This window comes from Emydura macquarii, unplaced genomic scaffold (assembly GCF_026122565.2).
Source record: "Emydura macquarii macquarii isolate MOO-44397 ecotype Brisbane River unplaced genomic scaffold, CSIRO-AGI_Emac_v2 contig_1477, whole genome shotgun sequence".
NCBI classification, from domain to species: domain Eukaryota; kingdom Metazoa; phylum Chordata; order Testudines; family Chelidae; genus Emydura; species Emydura macquarii.
The window spans coordinates 24,014,290-24,037,609 of record NW_027131614.1 but is presented as its reverse complement, the minus strand read 5'-3'; the positions used below and the strand labels follow the sequence as shown (position 1 = coordinate 24,037,609).

Genomic DNA, 23,320 nt, shown 5'->3' with positions numbered 1-23,320 from the left:
GTCACTCCAAATATTGTCTTTCTTTGGCTTGCACCAGAGCATCTTGCCGACACATTTTTTCAAATTCTGCTGTAGCATCCATGTCCTCAAAAATCTCCTGATTCAGAGACTGCAAGAAAATACTATTTTTTTTTTTTTTTTGTCCCCCACTCTGAGCCCTGCAAACCACAGTCTTTGCTGGCAGACAATGAAGACAGAACTTAAAGTATTCCAAAAAAAAAAAAAAAAAAAAAAAAGGCTGTTGAGGAGGCTTAGAACATGTTTCAACATTTTCTGCAGGTTTTGTCCTTTTCTTCAGGCAATCAGAGCGCTGCCTGAGTTTTGCACCTGCCATGGGCAAGTGTCTCTGTCTTTTACTGAAATAACTTTATGCATTTTTAGTCAAGTTTCAGCCTGCTTCATATCCTGCTTTACCCGAATGATTATATCTTCTTTACTTTGTTAACTTTTCAATAGACTATGGAAACAAAAGCTGTCACTCTAATATCTGCCATTTGATATTCTATAATGCTTTTAGTACAAAAAGAAAGAAACAGCCCCTTTGCCCCTGAATGCCACTTGGCAGGATCCTGCTTGTTTCTTTCACAATACTGATATGTAAAACACTTTCCCTATTATGACTGTTTAAGCAGTAACCTGGTCCTAGGTATGCAAGTGTAAACCTTGCATAGATGACAGGGGAGATCTTGCTACGGAAATGGAAATCCACTATTCGGTGAAGTATGGATTTATTCTAATTGAGAGGATACCGCTGAAAGGTGGTCAGCTTGACAAAAGCAACCAGGAGATCCAAGACACTCCTCCCCATGTGCACAACAGGGACCATCATGTTATAATTAGTGACTAGTGAACGTTGTGGAGTTTGAAGGGTCTCCAAGGTATATTTTAGATTTACAGGGATTATAAAAAAATGGTTCTGTAGATAAACAGAAACTTGTGGTAGGTAGTAGGAAGAGCAGAATCCTCAAAAAACAAAACAAACCCCCAAACCCTGTGTTTTTCAATCAGCTATTTGTGCTTTATTTACCTTTACTTACAACTGTTCATTTTCCAAAGCTCTATAATATGTGGTGTTGGCTTGGGAAATATATCCCTTAAAACTTTTAACAGTCCTAAGACATGCTGTTATGTTATGGTGAAATGCAGCTCTGAAAGTGTAGGAAAGGTGTCTTAAGTGTCATTCTTCCCATTTATTAAAATATCCTTCAATTTGACAAGCCCCTTAGATGAGGAAAAACTGCCTGAGCTGCACCAAGACCACATAATAGGGGCAGTGTAAAGTTAAACAGACATGAGATAGGTAAAAATAAACAAAAATATGTGTATTTTGGTGGAGGAATTTTTTTTTGGATAGATTCAAGTAGGAGGTGTAAGGGTACACAGAAAGCTACAAATTACTGAGGACAGAACTGTTTGGAAATCAAATGAAGCTAATGTTATCCTGGGATCTAATGAAGAGATTTCTAGCATCTTCTGAGCAGAAATAACAGAATGATTCTGAATGCATTTCTGATTGGTCCTGTTCCATGATTCACTCAACAGCTTGTAAAATGTTTATTTTTTATTTATTTATTTATTTTTGCTTTAAATTATTCCCCGGGCCAAAATGTTTAAATTTGGTGTCAAAAGTAAGGCAATTAAAAGCTAAGATTTTCAAACATTACTAATGATTTTGGGTGTCCCAATTTTTGTGAGTCCAGCTATAGACGCTTTCATGGAACCGGATTTTCAGAGTGCCGAGTACCTATCCTTTGAATATTAGGTCCCTTTAAGATCTCTCAAGCTGGGCAACTAAAAATCGAGGAAGCCACAATTACTAGTTTCTTTTGAACATTTGTGTTCTGGTACCATCTAAAAGTGAGCTGATTTGAAGATGTGCTGAACACCTATAATTTCCATGGAAGTTAATGCGAGCTGCCGGTTTCCAGCACCTCTGAAAATCAGGACACTTTTATGTAGGTACCTAAACATGGACTTAACTAATTTTAGGCATGTAATGAAAATAAAATTGGCCTTATTGTTTAAATTTCCTGCTTATATCTTTCAGTTGCTTCCCCCTTCTAGTCTAGTTTTCTTGCATCAGAAAAAGAAATCTTATGCACATCAGCAATAGACTTTGTTTGAAAAAACTGGACACAAACTGTACTTTAGCATAAAGTTTGGTCCATTGAAATGCTGACAATCTCATGTGAAGTCTTGAGTATTCTCGACACCCACTGAATCTCCCAATGTGAGCTCAAGGCACGCTGTAGGAGGCACTCAGCATCTCAAGGAACAGTGGTTCTCCACCCGCGGGCTGCTTGTGGCCCAATCACTGCACAGCTGCGGCCCATGTGACCTCCTCAGGGCCATACAGGTAGCATATATATTGTGTGGATGCGGCCCACATAACACATAGAGAGCCTGCATATGCAGCCCACAATGGTAAATAGGTTCAGAACCACGGAATTAGGCCCTCTCATGAGATGGCAACTATGATTCCATTGGGCACTGTGGAGTAGTATTTACACGTCTTAACTTGCTAGTTCTGCATGGTTGTGGAAGATTGAACAGCTTTGAAACTGAACTTTAATAAATTGTTATGTGCACCTGCAAAAATAACTGAGAAAATATTAAAAATCTTCTAGTTTCACGTAAGCTGGCATTCAGGGGCCTGTTTTTGTGTAGTGCTGAGTGCCCTCAATTGACTCAATTGTCATTGGCTTAACCTCCATTCAGTAAGATACCTAAGCATGTGCTTAAGTTTAAGTACTGTTGACATCAGTGGCATGTGAGTACTACTAATGAGATCAAGGAGACTACTCACATGCTTAAATCTCTTGCTCAATTGTGACCTTTAAGACAGGAGACAAGTGCTCAGCATCTCCCAAGATCAAACCCACAGAAAGGAAGCCAGAGCTATACATACATAATTGGTAGAAGCAGATATAATACAATATTGGGGAATATTTTACTTTGACTGACTTTAAGAAGCAAATGAATTTCCCAGTAGTACTATTTAAAGATCTTTCCATATGCAGTAGAGACAATAACAATCATCTGTAATCAATGGTTGGATCAGGTATAAATTGATACTTAGTTTCCAAATCATCTTAAACATATATTCTGGTTATACACAGAAAGCTTTTTTAATTTTTATTTTTTTTAAATATTTTTAAAATGATCTAACCAGAGCAATTATGTACAGAGGGAAATCCTAGCTAAACACAGTGGACCAAAATCAAACATAGTGTAAATGGGCACAATATCACTGAAGTCAGACAGGGCTGAATTTGGCTCTAGGAATGTATAAAGAGGGACAGAGACATTTCTGCCTACCGTCTGTCCTATTTAAGATAATATAGAGAACAATATACTTAGGGGAAGATGTTTTTCAAAGGCAGGAATGGGACCTGGGCACCTACCTGACCTTTGTGCATTTGAAAATTCACTCCTTAAAGTGGGTTCGTGAAATTGGAGCCATCTATAGCTTGGGGTTACTAGTTGTCAATTTTGGGTAATGATGCCTGATAGTCCGAAATTAAATTATAATTCTCATCCTAGAAAAATGGGTTATTGGATTAGTTTTTGAGCATCAATATTTTTTGGAAGGGCTTTGAGAGGACATTGAAGCTAAGAAACAACTTTTTTTTGTTTTGTTTAGAAAAACCTAAACGAGTTAATGTTAGTGCTCTTAAAGTTGCTGAGTTGAAAATCCTGGAATATGTAACCCTTTGTTTATCCACGGAACAGTAGAACACAGGCAGTAGCAGAGCAGGCTTCCTCACATTGGCCTATAAAGTTAGGCATCTCTATCCTAATGTAGGCCCTTAAATAAGTAGCCTGATTTTCAAAAGTGCTGAACCCGGAGCAGCTTTAGTGTGTGCTGCTAAGTGCTCAGTACTTTGGAAACTCAGGTGATTTATTCAGGAGAATAAATATGGACTTTAAGTGTCTGTTTCTGAAAGTCTTGGCCTGGAAGTTTTAAAAATATAGTTGTTCTCAATAAACATTTTATGTCCCACCAAAAGTGGCTGGTATGACATGTGCCTCAAAGAATGAGCTCTGTTCCTCTTTGGACAAACTAGATGAAACTTATTTAGATCCTCAAATGGGCTCATTTTCAGAAGTATTATCAGCACCCAATAGCTTCCACTGAAGCTGCAAAGTACTCAACACTTTTGAAAATTAGGCCATATATAAATTTGAATTTAGATATCTAGCTTTTGGCATCCATTTTTTTTAAAAGCTTGACTCCAGTATTTCAGGGAACTAGGAATTTATTTTTCAGGCTCCACTGTTAGAACGTGTTGTGAGCTGGTGGTAAAAATTCTCTTTTGGCCTCCCAAATAGTGGCCCTACCTACAGTACAAAACACTCCTAGTTCTATCATCTTGGCATTAATTATCCTAATCTCTTTTCTAATGTTCAAGATGTTAATTTAACCATGTTGTCTAAACTTGCATTGGAAGTGAGGTTGGATTTGTTTCCTTGCATGTGCAGACAGAAAAGCTGAAGGTAACCTATCAAAATGAGTGTAAGATAACAGCATTATGAATCTGTGCACAAAAAAAAAAAAAAGGTATATGTTTCTGAGCTACTTTCTTAAATTGGAGAAGTTTGTTTTTATTTAAAATTGGCTTTAAAATAGATGAAACTTCAGGAAAGCTGTCCCATTACAAATACTTTCTGAAATAAAACTGGGGGTAAATGTTCAGCTCAGCATGAAACTTAGACACATAACTTTCACTTGTTTTTAATTGGAATTATGAACTTAAGTTTTGTAAATTACACTTCACAGTTATAATACCTTTTATTGACTAAGAAAATTTGTTTAAATGAATTATCAGTGTATAATTCAGTTTGTTCATCAACATTTTGTGCATTAATCTTCTGACTGGTTAGATCATTTCTCAAATACAATTCCGACAGTGTAGGCTGGTCTATAAGAAATGGGTTCGTGACCTACATCCAGTTCCTAGTAGACATATCACAAGAAACGCCATCAGAAATCTTGTTGGCTTTCTCAGCAGAGAGACCAAGGACTGAATGGGCATGTAGAATGACCGACACCCTCACCTGCAAAAGATGGAGTCTCCATCTCAATACTGAGGCCCATTGCCTGTGGTATAGCAGTTCTATAAATAAAGAGATGATGTTTGTTTCCAGTACGGCAGTCCAACACCTTACAAAAGCACTAATTGAAGAGACTGTAGGCTTCCTAGGACTGGAACTTTGGAGTCATGCTAGATAGTGAGTGACATTCTTTGACCTGTGGTATATATGAGTCCAGACTAGTGGGATCATAGTGGTCCCTTCTGGCCTGAAAAATCTTTGAACTAAGAGGAGAATATGGTTCCTTCTCTACTTATCTGACTGTGAAGCACCATGCATATCTACGCTACCATGTAGATAATAATAAGTTCTGATAATTATACATAAAATATATATTCCTATGGAATTGCATGTTGAATACATACCACACAAATAATTATCTTCAGCAAGTACTATTGGACCAAACAGAAGGCTATCAGGTTGGGATTGATAAATAATTATTTTCCCCCTCTTGCTCTTCCCTCTGAGATCAAGCAGACTGGATTTGCTGTAACGGTGTGAGCTGCACTGTATTTTTTTCAAACACAAGATTTTGTAGGCTCTTGTGTTGGCCGCTTGCTGTTCCATCTGTCTTAAAAAGAAGTGAGTACAAATTAAAGAAAGAATGCAGCTCTAATGCCTACACCCAAAAGCTTTCAAAACAGAAGGCTGCTACACCTGTGGGGATAGAACAAGTGTATCAGTGTCCCAGGCTTTGCCTCTGCTTGCCTGCCTTTGTTAGCTGGAATGTGCCGATGAGACAATCAGGTGCAGTAGGCGCGTGGCAGCCTGCTTAAAGAGTGATTCTTTGTAGACAGGGAGGTGGCTGTGAGTCATGCATCCATATAATCTGATGATAATAATTTTAAATGCGGTGATTTATATATAATGGAAAGTATTGTGCTATTTGGTGTGATTTGTCTGCCACCAGACTACCCACTTTTTAAAAGGCCTTGTCTTATATACAAATCATGAATCACTCTTGTAGCAGATATATAAAGTACGCTTCGGGGTGTGTGTGCGCGTGTGCCAGAGAGAAAAATGATTATTTATTATTATTTAATATTTGTACTGTGATCATGGATCGGAGCCCCATTGTGCTAGACACAGTACAAGCATGGAACAATGACTACCTCAAAGAGCTTACACTCCAAATGAGGACCTCATTCATGAACGCTAAGCCTGGGCAAAGTTGATTGCTGCCTTGTACTACCAGGAGCATCAAGCAGAATTTACCTCTAAGTGCAGTCTGGCATCTTAGGAAGAGAAAGCAGAACATATATCCAGGTGCTGTCTGGCATAATGAATGCATCCATCAGGTCACAACTTCAAGGGCTGCCCATTGCTCCAGATATCTCCAGCAGAACATACCTCCAAGTGTACAGGGTATATCTTGACATTCCATCAATTTCACTGGAATGTAAATGGAACAGAAGAGAACATGGGTGTGAAATAGAGGGTCAGGACTAAAAGCATTAACATGAAGGTGTGTCTAATTAGCTTACCTGGGTGCAAAGAAGGAGAATAATTATATTAGAAAGAAACCAAGTTTTATAATTGCCACAAGTTGTGCTCATTATAAAAAGTATTTTATTTTAGTGGAAATAAAGATGCACTCTGTTACTTGTGGTGAGATTCACTCTGGGAGTTTCTTGTAGCTTCAACTTTTCACTTCAGGGCTCACCTGAGTGGGCATTCATAATATGAGCAGGTTTGTAGCAAAGAGCTGTAGATGGCAACGGAAAACAAAAGAAACAAGCAAAAACAGTAAAGAAAAGCTGCAACAGAGACTGATGCTACAGTGGAACAGCTCGCTGACAGGATAAATCATGATCTAGGTGAGTAAATAACTGTAGGCATTGTTGGATTTGTGAGGTTTTCCTTAATCACTGAACTGCCACGTATCTTTGCCGTGAATACATGACAAATAGGATGAGGAAATGGATTAACAGATCTCTCATTGTTATATTTCCTTACACAGAATATCCCAAAAGCAATAGCTATTTAGCACATGACTTTGGTGCCAGAACTAGCTCTTGCTTTGGCCAAGTTATCCATAATGTATGACAGTCATAGAAAAGCTGAAAGTAAAATTATTTTTGCTATAATGAAAAAATAAATGAAACACATCAGTCTAATTCATGTTCAGCTGCACTTCAGTGCTGTCAGAAGCCATCTCAGATGGAAAATCCCCATCAGCATTCTACTTCAGTTTAATCACCTAGTTTAAAGAGGTGCCTCCATAATAAGGCATTAGGGAGTCTGTTGAATTGGCTGGATATGTGTTTACATGAGCCATAAGTATCTTGATTAGAATTGTAATCAGACATGAAATGCCAGTGGCCATGTTCTATAAATGTTACTTGGATTGCAGACAGAAGCATTACTCTCCTGGAAGTATTCATGATAAAGTAAATCTACAATTTACCAAAAAAGTCTGTATGTAAAAAGGATAGCTATTGTTGCTGATGGAAAAGGTTTCCAGGCTCTGCCTGCCTTGCTCGTGCCAGTATCTTTAAGTACCACCTTCCCTAACATGCTGAATAAACATTACTGTCAAGCCTCAATATTAGGTGGATTGGTAGGCAAGCCCACACTGGCAGCTAGTACATTTATGGGAAGTGTCAACAATTCTCTGCAAACATTGTACGTGGGTATCTTGCTGGAAGTTTGCTTATGAGCACATGCTCCGTGTGATGTAATGTGTTCTTATTTTACAAGTTGCAAGTGGAGAACCAATCAACTGTGCTGCAGTGCAATGGAAAAAATTATATAGATGGGAGATCTCCAACAGCAGAGGATAAGACCATTAAGTTTGATGCCAAATAAAATATATTTACTTGTTGAGAAATCTCCCTGGATAACAGTGATTTAACTCTGACCTAAATGATGCCATTTTAGAAAGCTAACAGAAAATCACCATGTACATTCATCTCCAAATCTTCAGACCTTAATACAGCACTGTGAGCTTTGACACTGATAATACCTTATTGCGTTTGATCGTTTTTCTAAATGTATATTAGCTAGTGGACAGACGCCCTGGACTTTTATTACTTACTCCCTGAATATCGTGATGATTTATTACTTATCATTTAACATTTCTATTGTGCTTGCATCTAAAGACCCCATTGTGCAAGGTGCTGTGCAAACATATATAAAATCTTAGTCCCTGTCCAAAAATTTTATAATCTGAAAGAAAAGACATAACAGGTGAATGGGTTGGCTGAGTGCACAGGGAAGACAGGGTAACAATAATGATAGGATCTGAGCACTACTTAGTCAGTTAGCAGCAGTTAACACAACTTGCCCTTAGACGTTATCAGGTTGTAGCTTACTGCATGCTTTAGGTCTGACGTGAATTTAGGGATGAAACTTTATGGATGAGGCTTCATGGATTTTGAATGGAACCTTTTCCCACTTGTAAGGGATGGTATGGCAGAAAGTGTAAAACTGCCTGTCAGAAAAGTGGAGAATCAGGTGACTGAGGCTGGGACCATTGGCAGAGTGAGGGAATAGGAGTCAACCTTGCAATGAAATATTAGGATGGATGGATAGGGTGGGGCTGGTTGAAAAAAAAATTTTTTTTGACAACATTATTTTCTGTACAAAAATGCTGCTTTGTTGAAACCAAAACGTGTAATGAAAACATTCTGTTTGGACAAAATTTTCTTCACCAATGTTTCTTGGGTCTGGAGAGAAAGTATCCAGAATAGCCAATAATCCAGTCGTTAGGACACCAAACTGGGAGGTGGGAGACCCATATTCAAGTCTTTGCTCTGCTTGATTTGGAGCAGGGACTTGCACCTCAGTCTCTCATAGCCCAAGCCAGTGCCCTAACCACCTAGCTTTAGGGTCTGTCTCTGTCTTGCTGGCCTAATGAATATTTACTCATAAACTCATAGACTTTAAGGTCAGAAGGGACCAATATGATCATCTAGTCTGACCTCCTGCACAATGCAAGCCAGAGAATCTCACCCACCCACTCCTATAATAGGCCCTTAATCTACGATTGAGTTATTAAAGTCCTCAAATAACGGTTTAAAGACTTCAATATTTAATGATTTATACAATGTGGAGCAGCTCCAACAGCAGAGAGAGACCAACTCTATAGCTAGGTGGTTGCGGCCGAGAATACAATAATCAAGGTACAAGATGATCAGGGATTGGACCAGAGTTTTGGTATTATAATAGTGCCCTGAGGCCCCAGTGAGGATTGGAGCCCAGTTGTGCTAAGCACTGTAGAAATACAGAGGTAGACGTGTTTCCTAGCCTGAGGAGTTTTAAGAGCTACGTAATAAACCTGCCAGCTCTAACCCATGGCTCCCCGGGCTGTGCTAAGCTTACCTTTGCATCCAACTCTTCCTGTTTCACATATATTGACTCCAATAAAATGAGGGATCTCAATTGAAAACTAGCTCCTGTCTGTCCATACCATCCCTCCTTGTCAACTACAAGGGCAAGCTGGCGTTTTAAAGCCATCACTGTTTACATACAATACACATTTTAATTAATTAACACAGAAATTCAGATGTGACATCTTTTAAGTAACAGGAGACTAAATGCGGTCCTGTCATTGGAAGGTGCAACTCTCATTGAAGGCAGTAGGAGCCCCACCTGCTTACGTCAGGGCTCAGTTAAGCCTACAATATGGTAGTAAATCCTCATCTCCTGTTTCAAGCTGGTTTCTGCTCATTCCGCTCCCTTGTTCTCTTGAGGCAGAAGTTTGCCCTAGATTAAAGACAGTGTTTTTATTGAATTATAACAATACCATAGCTTTATTATGCAAGATCACTAGCAAGCGTGAAATCAAGATTAAGCTATTTTTTCACATGAAATAATTGATTTAAAATTCAGTTAAAAATGAAGAGAAACAGTCATGTTTTACATGTGTTCCAGTGGAAATGAAATAAGAATAAACTTTGCTGCAATCTTGATGGACTGTTTTGGGTGAATCTATAGAAAGGTAAGGTATGTACAAATGCTACATACAGCTTTTTTATTTTACACAACATTACATCAGAGACAAGAGACAGTTAGTTATTTAAAATTCTTTGCAGTACATGGAGAATGTAACAAAGAGACTGAATCCCTGCATAGAAATAATGAGGTTTTCTGTTGCGTCACCCTAGGTCCATATGCTAAAAGCCAGCATTATTATATTATTTTGCATATGCAATCTGGTCAAGCCAAACCACAGCGTTCTTATCAATGATGTTCAAGGCATGAAGACCTCCAGGAAGTTGAGTCATTTTGCAGTCCTCCACAATATGTTTCATTGTGTGTGGAGTCCCACTTTGACATAGTGAACTGTCTCTAAAATGCCACTGAAATTCCGCTGCAGAACAAATTCCATGTCCGGTACAAATCCAGTCAGAAGGCTCCATTGCCTTCATGGTAAATCAAACCTGGGTTGATGTTGAGTGGGGTCTGAGACAAGATAACTATTTGTTACTTTTGCTGCAGACCATGACTCTCGCTACTCCTCCTCTACTGTAAATCCCTTACCCGATAAACTTAACCACAATGGGCACTGTGAGGGCAGATGGCCATATGGTGGATTAAACAAGTCTTTAATTAAATAGTAGATGTGGCATATCACGCAGTTTTGTCACAAGCTTTGCTATGCTTTCCTCCTCTGCTATGGGCGAAGCAATATTTCAGAGAACCGATAACCATGGTAGAGGAGTAGATTTAAGTGTGCCTGAAATAATACTCATGGTGGAAGCCTGCATTAAGGTTCATGGTAGCTACTCCTGAATCATGTTAGCAGGTGGGTCCAATTAGCTCCAACCAGGATATAAGGGAAGGTGGGGTGACTGGATTGCATCTTTGTGCCAGAGGGAACTAGGTCTTATAGAGAAATGCTATAATAAACAAGCTGGAGTACAAAAAGTTTAGTTGAGGTTTAGTGCGTTAAAATTGCTAGTAAAGTCAGAAGGAGGGAGGGAGGAAGTAAGTTTGAATACTAATTAAAAGTGTGTTAGCTCTCTGAGGGAGGGGCCAAAGAGAGGGCCTCAGTTTTTTCACAGAGAAACATTGAGTCAAATGCTGAACTCCTATTCATCTTTCATTCAGTCTTTAACACAGATGAAATTCATTGATTTCACTAGGACTATTGCTTGAGTAAGGATTTTGGGATTTGACCCAAAAAGAAAATAGGAAATAAATTTCTAAAGGAAAACAATAACTTGGTAGGTAGATCAGCACTGCCACCCTGTCCAATAGAAAACCTGTCCAACACAGGCTGAAAGACAGAGCTTTGAATGAGCAGCTATTGACTGGATTCTCTGTTCTGCAAGATTAACTCTGTATAATAGACTAACTCAAACCCAAACCATAAATAAATAAATCCAACAGTTTTGCTGACTTTTACATTTGAGACACATAATTTTGGATGGTCACATATAAGCATGTATCAGCTGACTGAGGCAAATATTTGTGGATAGCTACAGAATCCAGGAGCCTGGATAGAAAGAAGATGGTCAGCTTTCATGGATGTAACTGAAGACAGAACTGACCTTTCGGCCTCAGAGTTCAGTAAAACAATTAAACCCCTACTTAAATTGGTTGAACAATGGGAGTATTCCCTTGCTGAAAGTTATGCACTTGCTTAAATACCTGAATGAATATCCTTAGTGATTTACAACCGAACACATACCATAGAATAGAACTACTCATTTTATATATAATATATATTGCTACTGAGCCAGTTGTGCTCCTACTCCTTCATGCGGGTGTTGTGAGCACACAAGTTTATTGCAAACTGTCATCATCCTGACTCATTTTAGGTCATTGTAATAGAAGTACAACACTGTCAGCAAGGCCACATGTGAATCAGTTACAGACTGGAATATGTTGACCATACATGGTATTTCTTTGTTTGACATGTGTCATCTTTCTCTCATTTCATATAGCTTTTTGTTCTCTTTTCCTTTTTGTTTAGATTCTTTTTTTTCCCCATGCAACACAAAACAGTGAACAAATGTCAAGTGTTATTGTACAATGCAATGAACCTGGCTTTATATTTTACTTATCTTTGCATTTACCCACCTGATTTCATTTTAATTGTTCTAGTTATTTTTCCTTAATACAAAAACATTTATTCCAAAAAAATCCCCCACTAGGTATATTGTGTTGCTAATGCCAGCAGTTTGATTCTGGGTTTGTCATTTTACCAATTTAGTGCCCTGAGGAAGTATGAAGCATATCCATTAACACATCATCTATAAAAACTTGTGCATGTACATCCTAGTCTTTCATTAAAATTAATGGTGCCCAGCCCCTGAACGTACACTGTGTCTCAGTACTCAAGAAGTTAACTAAGTTCATCCCATAAACATCTTGTTTCACTTCGGTAAGTCTTCAGCATCAGTTAGCATTGGAAGTTGGTAGAAGTACAGCAAATAATACGTAGAACTGTGATCTTAGATTGCACCTGACAAAAGTGTATTTCTAGCTACTGAACTGCAGATAATTCAGGTGACTACTAGCCATTGCATTTCTGTGAACAGAACAAACATTACTGTTTGTACCATTTCTATACATCACTATTTACATCGCAATCTTATTGCCTCAGCTGGTGGTAAGCAGATCAGGTTGATTCTTTTGTTTACCTATCTATCACACTGGGATAAATGTTCAGACTGTGGTGTGGAGGTATTAATTGTACTAAGGGGGATCATGTTCCTTCCTTCAATTATATATCCTATTGCAGAATGACATGGTACTATGTTCTGCATTCAAGTGATGTCACATAGAGCAATATAATGAAATGGCTCAGTGGAACTTTGAAAACCTTTGAGTTGCCTCTGCATCATTTGACATGTTAGAGATTTGTTTCAATCTGTGGATAATTTTTTTTTACATTTTTCTAGCTATGCATCATCATTCTTGTTAATTCTCTCCTATGATTAACTCAAAGAACAGCTGTGACTGCTGTTTAAAGTACCATGCCCAACTGTACTATCCCTTATTCTGGGGTGCAAGGAATGAGAGTCATATATGTGTGTGGTATGAAGTTTAGTTACACCTTCAGCAAAGGGCCTCTTTCCTTTAATAAAATGTTGGTTCTACAGGGCCCACATAGTTACAGCTTGTTTAGTGTGGATCTCATGAGAAATCAAAATACATTTTTCTTAATCCTCCTTCATCCCTGATGAAATCAGTTCCTGACTGAGATCAGAGTTTCGCTTTGGCAAATCACAGAGGCTCTCATTAGGATCTCATTGCACACATAAGATTGTTCAAGTTGCACAGTAGTCAAAGGGTCTTCAGGGTACAGAGGCTGATGTTCCTTTTTACTTCTTTCCCCCAATGCACACAGCATGTGGGAAATATTTATCAACCTTCTGAATGTGTCACTGAAACTTTATTTTTAATGTATCTTTTTGGTATCCCCAGAAAAGTTGAATATATGCATCTATGAAGCAAAGTGTGACTAATGTTGTTTTTAAATGACTGCTACTGATTATTTGGCTCACAATAATTAAATCCCTGAATAGCATTGTACTACAAAATGATCATTCTGTGGATGGCCACAGCACAACTGAATATCAGAAATATGATTAGCTGCTGCAGCTGATGAACTTTAGATACTGGCTTTTGATACAGAGGAGTGAAGGTGTTGACAGATTTAGTGGGTATTTTAGGACTGAAGCCTCTATAGCTGAAGAAGAAGGGAAGAAAATAAGCCTCAGTGCAAGCATGTAGATCTATAGGCACCCACCATGATATCCAAATGTTGACAGTTGTAAGGTACCAGATGTACAATGGAATCACTGACAAGACTGTCAATATTGAATCTGTGATGACTAAAGAACTTGTTAGTTGGTTCTTTAAAGGGCCTGATATTGCAGCCCCTACTCATGTGAATAGTCCTGTGTAAGACTAGTCATGTGAGTAAGGACTAGTTATAGGACTAAGAGTATGTAATACTGAAGTAAAATTTGGAATTCTGTCTGTGAAGTTTGCAATTCATAGATTGCATATGACTTCTGTTGAAACATCTCCCTTCAAAATAAAAATCTGTCCTTGCACCGGAATGTCACTCACATAAAATAAAACCAAAACCAACTTGTTCTTCTGTCTGTGGAATTTCCAATTTTCAGAGCTGCATTGGTTTAAAAAATAATTCTTCACCTTGTTCGAGTTATGGATGACCAAGGAACTTATATTTTAACCTGCTCAATATATGTATAATTGTAACCAGATAAGATTTATTTGCTTAAATAAAGATGGAAAGAGTTCATTTCATTTGCTTTCATTTTTGACAGAATGTTACATTTCACAGCAGTACTCTGGAGAACTGACAAACTCAACACTGAGAATAACAGAAATAAAAAAAACCTCTAGATGCCAGGAAAAAAAATTATAGCAACACCATTTCCTTCTTTTTGAGGGATATTTTAGGCATTGTAGCAAAAAAGCATGCCAACTTTAGTAATCATAGATCTGAATATTTCATAACATAAATGCATTTCAAAGCAATTTTCTTTTGACTGTGTTCTCTTAACAGTTCTTGCAAATTGTCATTTAATGAGAAGACTCTAAAGGGAAATCTAAACCACAACTTTACCATAAAGGAAACATCTATTCCAGTTGGCTTTTCTGCCTTTTTAAAGCAAAAGTAGTGGATTTTATTTGAACTTCTGAACACAAACCATTGGCAGCATTAGTCACTATACCTTTTTTTTATTCACAGGGGGCATCTTTGGGCTGGATTTGCCCTGGATAAAGTTTCTGTCCCCTTTTCCTTTGGAGACTCAATACTTCTGAGTACACTCAACGTGCTTAAACTTCACAAGCAGTAGAGCATCTCTGTTCCTTCATTTAAACTGAGGAGTCAAGCAGCAAGTCACTAATAGAATAATTCAAGTGTTACTCTGTTAGCCAAGGAGATCTATTATTTCACGTGGAAACACAGTCTTTTAGATTCCATCCACAATTTTTTTCCACAAAATGACTATGAAGCAAATTATAGTAATAAAAAACCACATGCTCTTGTCAGTGAATTGGACCTTACTGAACATGTGAAACAGATCTTGTGTATCGTTCACTGAGGGAAACATTGTTAAGTGTTAGGTGAATAGAGTTGAGCTTCTTAATTATAACTGCTTCTTTTAAGGCTGACCTACACACAAACTTATATCAAAATAAAATCGGTTTTAATTTTGTAACTGACTTAAAAAAAATCAAAATAGGGCACTTTTATTCGAAAGTAAGATTGTCCACACACACTTGCAGTAATAGAATAAAGGTGTGAATTAAAACTGATTTAGTTACTTCACTGTAGGTTTGTGGGTGGACCAGGCTTTAGATAGGCAGCAATTAGTACCTGCTCCTGGGCAGTGAAGAGTGCTCTCAGCTTCTAATGATGTTGACAGGAGTTGAGGGTGCACAGCACCTTGAAAGAATGAACCCTGAAAGATAAATACAGTGCAACTTTAAAAACATCTAGATTTGATTTTTTTAAAAGAAAATGATCCCTTACTGAGATTAAATTGATTTATTCTTCATAGCCCTGATTCAGCAAAGCAATTGCACACATGCTTAATGTTAAGTTCCACTGACTCCTTGCTGAAGATAAAGTGGCTTTAGTGTGTGCTTAAAGTTGAAGTTAAAGTATTGTCTGAATCAGGGCTCTTAACAGAGTGATACTGGGAGGATGAATTAACTTAGATGTCTTTCTCTGTCAGCCCTGATGTAACCTTATGTTTTTTTGCTAACTTTATTGAATTGTGACCATATTTTCAAAGGTGGGAGGAAATGGGTGTGCCAGCAAAAATGCACGAGCATCTGATCTAGACATACAAACCACATTTGCATAAATACATACACGTTCACCATATCATGGTCTTTACCTTTACCACAAACTTGGGTCTGCAAAATTGGGCTAGAATTGAGTAGGATGTTTTATTGTATTCCCAATTTTTAGATTGGGAAATACTAAAATTACCATAGTAAATTTAACTACCATACGCAGTCAATGTCCATTTTTTCTACAGCACACGCTGTAAATACCCGTTTGTATATTTAATTACCCAATCTGTATTTACAAATGCCAGTTGGCATGCACATCAGCTGCAAATTCAATTTTGCAGACATTCCTTTTGTACCAAATTTGAACATTTAGTTCATTAAGTCATTTGTCTATATCCAATGAGTGCAGGGTTATTCCCTATGGCATGCACTCTGATTCAAATGACTTAAAAGGGATTTCTATAACTTCCCCTGGGGCATTATTTCATTGTATAACAGAAGTCACTGCAAAGAAATCTGCTCTTGAAATCATCCTAAATTTTCTTTCTCAATTTCATTCCATCACTTATAGTTTTTGTACTCTGATGGATCACCGGAACTAATTCCAAGACAACAAGAAGTAAGTACTGAAAAATACACAATTGTGGATGATTCTCCATTGATAGGAGACACGGACTAGATGAAATAACATTACTTCATTGGAAAGATGTTATCAATTTCAGCTCTTCTTTTTCTAATGTTATTATTTTAGATAAGGAATTTCCTGCTTATCTGTACACTCGTGCTAGCCCCTCTCCCATCCTGGAATGAATGCCTAGGAATAGGATTGGATTTGCTGCTGTTTTGAGTGCATTCAGGCCTTTTCTTTCTTCTGGTTATATTTCAGGCCTCTTGTCTTCGATATGAACTGGCTTTTATGAGATTAAGGTATAGCCAGAGACATTCAGTTTTGAGTTTTTTACAGTTGATCAGCAAGTCTGAAGAACTCAAGCTCCTTTGTCTGTTGCAGCTCGAGGGATAGGTTCCAGAAGGGCAGGTCTTCATTTGGATGGATGTTCATGGATGTTCATCCATGACTGAATCTTTTAATGTGGTTAGGGATCTTGGAGGGTAGGGTTCTTTTAGGCTAGCAGTTTTCTAAGAAGGCTGGATGTCTCCTACCATTCTTAGGGCGATGACTAGAGATGGATAAGCCTAATAGTATAAAATAATAATTGTGTGAACATTCACATACAACATGAACCTTTCTCTGAGGTTAAAAAAAGATTGGTTAACTTCCCCTATAAGTATTTTTCCATTGTGTGGCTCTCTGCACTGAGGGATTCTTCTTGGGACTCGATTTGTGGAAATTCTGCAAGAATCATAGTGTTGAATAAAATCAGATAGTATCCTACATCTAATGAGACAGCCTGTTTTTATCGTATTTCCAGCTCAGAATCAATTAGTTTGGCTATAAGCATCCAATCTTTTGGGTGCTTGTTCAGACAACCTGTGACCCACTTGTGACTTTTACATCACTAGAAACTATGTCTACATCATAGTGCTAGTGTTAAACAACTGGTTGGCCCAGCCTTAAGTAAGGTTTTCAAAAAGTGAAAATTTTCATGAAAGAGGCAGAGGAATGAGAAAATCCTATGCTTTCTCTCCAAGTTCAATAACTGAATGGAGTCACTAAGACAATGTGTTCAAGTATTTATTCTCCCTGTTATTTAAAAGCTGGGAGTAGCGTTGTGAGCTCAGCTACTTGGAGACTATAAATTCCCCTGCATATATAACCAGAGAGCCATCAGTGCCTTTCATGCTACACTTTTTTTTTTTTAACAAACTAGAAAGACATCTCACAACCACATTGCCTAAAGATTACTGCAAGCAAGTGCCAATGTAGGCTATTGTGGTTGATGAGCAGAGACTGCTGAAGTCACTCACATAAAATGCAGTGACACAAATGCTTAGGTCCAGATTGAATTTTTCCAGGAGCCAATAGCAAAAGCTTTGCTTCTTTGCCTTAACTTTATTGATTTAATTTATTTATTTGTTGCCAACATGAGCGTGGTTGCATAGCTAATATTCCTGGATCAGGCTTTGCTTGGGCTGCACTGTCCTTCTGGTATCATATTTCTTTGACTGCAGTGAATTCAATGGCTATGAAGAATGTGCTTTTATTCCCTTTAGTTTTCAGTCCTGTGAAAAAGACCCCTTGCATAAAAAAAAAAAGTGCTTTTTTCGGGTGAAAGGCAATGTTATGATTCTATGTGCCAAGTGCTATATGTTTTCAGGAGTCATGTACATGCTGTAATCCAAGCATCGTGGTCTGAATATGAATCCCACTCACTCATTTCCTGGCAGATGCACAGAATTCAACTCCTGGTTTACGAAGCAGACTTCAGTTTGTAAGAGGGATACAGACAGCGATATGGGCAGCTATGAAAGTACACAGAGATTTGCCACCCTATAATACCTATAGTATCTGGACATAAGGCAAACATAAGAGCAAGGATAGTGTGACAGGAAATAATGTCCCAAATATATGTCCCAGACTCATCCAGCAGACCACCTGTGTAGGAAAACTAGAGATTCCTCCATAGCCACCAGCTGAACTTTCTGTTAGTGTGCCAAGAAGTGCAAGGGAAAAATACTGAAAGAATATCTGCCACAACTATCACATTAGGGCCCTAGGATTGCTACCCAAGCAAAAAGATGATGCCAGCCGGCAGGATTAACTTCACATCAGTGAAGCTCAGGGAAATGCTATTTAGCAGCAACCTGCCATAAGTATATCAGGAACAAAATGAAATATATAGATAGATACATATAGTGTACAAATATACTGTGCTTGCCAGGCACTGGAATAGACCTCAGCCTGGACTCTAAAACTAAAAGCGACATTTTTCAAATCTAAGATTGTGTGTGTGTGTGCAAACTGCATTATGTGCATATGCAAGGGCAAAACAGAGAGTTTGTTTTCTCTGGTGACCGGGTTTGGTCATGCAGTTTCCACATACTTTCTGAGCTTTTGCAATGACCAATCAAGCACCATTTAAATACATATATTAAATACTGCCACAGACTCAAAGAAATATAAATTATATTCATGCCACCTCAACCCAGGGCATGAGGGGTCCTTTAGGTTCTAGGGAATTTGGCTAAATTCAGTAAAAATATTTTGGTAGCTCTAATCGTTCAGTGCGTGAATAAAGCAAAATGTTTTGCTAGTCATATTATATTGATTTATCGTTATATAAAAATAACTATTATATTTGGGGTTATATTAATCTACTGGGCAGTACAATTCTATGCATATACCCACAATACGGCATATGTCAAATAACTAAATAAATTTTGCAGATTTTATTAAAGCTTAAGGCATCTACAGTATGCTATAATTCATTTCATTCAGGTTACTGAAATGATAAACACAGAGAAGTGAATTGGTCCAATTAAAATAGGGACCAGCTTGAACCTCAGCCTTTTCCTTGAACCAAAATTAATATTTGTTAGGTTCAAAAAAGTTTGGATAAAGAACCACAACCCTCAAGCCTTTAACTTGGTCTTCCTGACCCCAAGTATGCACTGTTTCCACACTGGCCTCTACCTCCCTCTGTGTGAAGTCCAATAGGCTCTCCTTGGTTTCCTTCTTATTGGAAACCTCAGGAGATTTTTCCAGCTGACCAAAAACCATCTCCTGTTTTCTTCTTTTTTTGCAGCCCTCCACAGACTCTGTTACCTTTGGAGAACCTCACAGGTCTGTCAGTGTGACATCTGGGCCTCCCATGGTCTACCACCTACTGTGTACCCTTGATTGGGGAAGTCCCTGCATGTATGTAAATGTCCAGCAGCTTTCCAGGTGAGAGAAAGCCAAACTTGTAGAATCCGACAAGAATCTTCAAATGGGTGACAGAAAGGGGTAACGGACAACCAACTTTTGGCTGACTCGAGACATATTATTGCTGACAACTGCTTAGGAGCCCAGGGAGGAATGGACTCATTGGACTCTTTCCCCGCTTTGTGCTCCTGGGGTGGGGCTGGCATAATATGGTACCACGTGTGGAATAAGACCAAATATTTCAAGTACAGGGGACTTCATTCACTGTGCAATCACTTACACTGGTGCAGAGTGGATATAAAATGCTGCCATTCTGATTTAGTGTTGGTACACAAGGGGAAGGGCATTGAAGGATCAGGTCCAAGATATATGTGCCCTGTTTATATTGCAATCCCCGCCCTATGTCCTGTGGAAGCATGAACTTTTAGATCATAGAGTCATGAGGCCATGCCTCAGCTAATGGAATAAAAACAATTATTGACCAGCATACAGTGCAAATATTAGTCATGTGACTTAGTTCCTCAACCATATTGTACAGGCCAATTCTGAAGCCCTTACTTATTTTGTACTCAGGCAAAGCTCTCAGTAAAGTCAAAGACAGTGTTATCTGAATAAGTAAGGACGGGTAAAAACCAAGTCACCTATGTACAGTACATATGTATTTACAGTATTACCATTACCCTACAGAATCCATTTAGCATGGTTGCAGTTAAGAACATTTACCAACAACTATCTCATGGTAGTATCTGAGATACTGCAGTTATCATCATTTTGGAGTATAGGGAAATACTGTGCTTACGTCTCATGTTCCTCTCTGTAGTCACTGTTAAATCCTGATTTTTTAAATGGTGACCTCTGCATAATGTATGTTCATGTACACTACTAGTTAGATCCTCTGCTGTGGCCTAGAAGCACATGCTACATCTTAGGAGGTATTGGATGAAAAGATGGCATAAAACTCAATTTTGCTGTCCTCCAAAGGTGGGCTGTTTGTTAGTTTTTAGTTAACTGCTTTAAGTTAGAAAACCCTGAGTAAGTTAGCTAACTGCCACTGGCCTGAACCGCAACAGCAAGGAACAAGGATGGCATAGAAGCTATCATGCTGACTCTAGGCCAGTGGTAGTTCCCCATTCACTATCTACCTACAAGTGGCCTTAAGTGGCCCCTATTATCCTAGCATCTGAGCATCTCACAGCTTTTAAAGTGTTTTGTCTCACCACACCTCTGTGAAGTAGGAATGATATTATTCCCTTGGGGAATTGAGACTAAGAGAGTTAACTAAGGTCACACAAGAAGCCTGTGGGAAAACAGGGAATTGAACCAGGTCTCCTGAGTCCAGGGTTAGTGCCCTAAATACCAGACTATCCTGCCTCTCTAAACAGGAATGATCCTGCTGGGTCTAGTTTAGCTGTCTTTTAGGGCTCCTTCATATCAGTGATGCAGCTCAAAGCAGCTGCAGTGCAGGAGAGAATCTGGGTCCATATCTACCTTATATTTTGCCTCCTCTCTCTCAAACACATGCACACACACTCTGCACAAAAGGAGAAAGTGTTTAACTCACTACCTGTTCTAAGTGTGGCTAAATTGAAAATGGACATTTTAAAGAAAGAAAGCTTAACAAATGCCCTTCCAGACACGATCAGTGGACATTTCATTTTTCAATAATGCATTATGAATTGTTGGTATATTCAGACTTTGCTTCAATGACCTGCTCTTTGTAACTAGAGCATGTAGAGAATAATACCTTAGCTAACTCTTAGATGCATTTTGGCAATATAATTTTTGGGCAATTTTTACTGCACCCCTAAGGAAATAAGAGCACTGTGTAGTCTAGGGAAAAAAACACATTTTTTAAATATTCATTTTTCCTTGGTTGTGTGTGTGTGTCTGTTGTGTAAGTTTTCCTTGGTGGTGGTGAACAAAGTGCTCTTCTGTAGAGCACGCTCTCCTGTCTCCTTCAGCAGACTTAGTGTCTGTACAGGGAATTCCTGTTCCTAGCCCAAACCCACAGGCCCTAGGCACTGAAGGACAAGGTCAGCCATCTCACACTCTCTCTTTCTCTTACTGCGGATAACTGATCAGTGCTCTGGAGAAATATACATTGAAAGACACCACGCAAAAAAAAAGAAGGAAAAAAAAAAAAAAAGGAACATTTACACCCCTGCCTGCAAAATTCAGTTGACACTTCGTTCTTAAAAGAAACTCATTTCTGTGTCAATTTTTTACAGTTTTCCTGATAGGTTCAAACCTACTCTGCCATTGACTTTAATGAATTAGCGATAGTGTGGGGAAATACGGCACTATTTTACCAGCCTTGATAGCCACAGTAAGAGGGAATGATATTCCAAGCTGCATTTCACACCTTCCATTCTCCTCTCTGTTTTCTGTTCCTCCAGTGGTATGACTGAGTAACAGTGGCATCCACTACTAAAGACAGGACTTGTTTGCAGAGAGCTTCCTCTGATTAGATTTTAGTCAAAGGACCTGAGGAGCACACTTCATGGCTTTTTATGTACAGGAATGTATGAACAGCTTTTAACATTTGTGCACTTTCAAGACAGGTAATTGTATCTTTTGTTGCACTCCAATTTTGTTGATGGCTGGTGTGGTACTTTGCTGTCAGGCTGAGGAAGGGGTAGTGCACAGCTGCATTGCTCCAGGAGCAGTCACAATTCAGTCACTGTATCTCCCTTGCTCCATGGGGAAAATAAGCATTGCCAGCCCTTTTCCTCTAATACCTTACTTCTCCCTCCCCACTGGCTCAACTGAGTTGGCTGACTGCTCTCTCATGCATGGTCTGGTGATGTGGGTATACTGTACAATGTAAGCATCTTCATTCCCCGGGCTAGTGCTGAGCCGGGCTTATCAATGAGTCCTTAGGAATTATTGTTCTTCAGTTTCAACTTCAGGGGTCGCATAGTTTATGCACCTGTCCCATAGAAAACAGAGACACACTAGCAACAGAAAACTAGAGACACACTGACAGGGTGCTGAGCAACAACTGCTAAGTCAGCCCCCCATCACACCGGCTCCCATTTAGGGAGGTAAATGGGAGCTGGCTGGAAAAAGCCTGCACCTGATTAGAGAATGGGAGACAGCTGCCCGCCCAATTAGCCTGGGGCTGCATAAAGGGCTGGGAGGAAAAGGCTGAGGGAGCAAGCCTGGAAGTGGAAGTAGAGTAATAGCGTGTCCTACCTGGGTGCAGACATTAAGGCAAGCTGTGTGTGGGGAAAGGGGGTAGGAGCACAACCTGTAAATAAACTGCACTAGTGGTTACTGAGCGACTTTGTGCGCGCAGAAGAAGTGGAAGTAGGGCAGGCTCGGTGGCATCCTGATACACACATGTTCTGCTTTAATGTTTGTTTTCCTAATGTTGCTAGTTAGCCTGACATCTTCGGCTTTAAAAGAATGCTGAATCTGTAGATAAGATATCACTCAAAATCCTGATTGCAATCAGATGGCTTGCTGAAGGCCTTGGCTGTGGATGTGCAAGTGTGTGTCTGTGTCTGTGTATATACAGGGGCTGGTAATTTCCTGTCTTTCTCTAATGTAGAGATGTGCACATAGTACAGTAGCTGCATGCACCAGAACATTAAACTTATCTGCTTACCCCAGCTATCTACCTGCCAGGTGTGAGGTAGGGAGAGAATAGGAGAAAGTGCAGTG

General features: G+C 38.9%; 1 long non-coding RNA gene across 2 annotated transcripts in view; it reads left to right on the top strand.

Annotated features, from left to right (window-relative positions):
* Positions 1 to 20,169, top strand: part of LOC137156870 (uncharacterized) — a 68,325-nt gene extending 48,156 nt beyond the window's left edge. For both annotated transcript variants that reach the window (XR_010920935.1, XR_010920934.1), the window contains 2 exons: positions 16,403 to 16,450; positions 19,536 to 20,169. This is a non-coding gene — a long non-coding RNA (uncharacterized lncRNA). The remainder of the gene's footprint in view (positions 1 to 16,402; positions 16,451 to 19,535) is intronic.
* The last annotated feature ends 3,151 nt before the right edge of the window (positions 20,170 to 23,320 follow it).